Below are 611 nucleotides of genomic sequence, written 5' to 3' on the forward strand. Positions count from 1 at the left end.
AATGTGCTATATAAATAAACTTTGACCTTGACCTTGACCTTGACAGACTGAGCTACTGCCACCAATTTCTGAATGAATGACATTGAATTTTACTTTATACTGCATACTTTTTTAGTGTACACAACTTTGGCTTTGAACACTTCCTAGATGTATTATATGAAGTTAAAAGACGTTTGGTGAATTTGACACACAAAAAAGAAAAATATATTCACCACATGATGAATACTGTTGAGTCCATTCTTTGCTGCCCATTCAGTGACGCACACACACACACACTCACACACTCACACACACACACACACACACATACACACACACATTAATTTTCTAAACCAACATGTTTTGACCTGACAATGACATCCATTAGAGGACCTCTCAGAGTTAAAGCCTCCCTGGTTGATCCTGACGTCCATTTTACTTTCAGCTCAGGTATGTGGCACTCCACACTGGGTTCCTAAAGAGGTTTTTAAGTGTGTGTTTAGCCTACGTGTGTGTTTGTGTGTGTCTGTGTGTGTGTGTGTGTGTTGTTCAATAGGAATTTCTGGTTTTTAGCGCTCGTCGCGCTCTGCTGCTTCTTTGTGCTGCTGCCTGAGAGGAGAGCAGCGATGGGG

At 41.2% G+C, this 611-nt stretch overlaps 2 long non-coding RNA genes across 2 annotated transcripts in view; one reads left to right on the plus strand and one right to left on the minus strand.

Moving 5' to 3' along the window:
* The window catches only part of LOC116699191 (uncharacterized), an 18,336-nt gene that overhangs the window by 16,518 nt on the left and 1,207 nt on the right, over positions 1 to 611 (plus strand). The gene's annotated exons all lie outside the window — the stretch shown is intronic.
* The window catches only part of LOC116699192 (uncharacterized), a 21,445-nt gene that overhangs the window by 787 nt on the left and 20,047 nt on the right, over positions 1 to 611 (minus strand). The window lies entirely within an intron of this gene.

Source organism: Etheostoma spectabile, chromosome 12, assembly GCF_008692095.1.
Source record: "Etheostoma spectabile isolate EspeVRDwgs_2016 chromosome 12, UIUC_Espe_1.0, whole genome shotgun sequence".
NCBI lineage: Eukaryota > Metazoa > Chordata > Actinopteri > Perciformes > Percidae > Etheostoma > Etheostoma spectabile.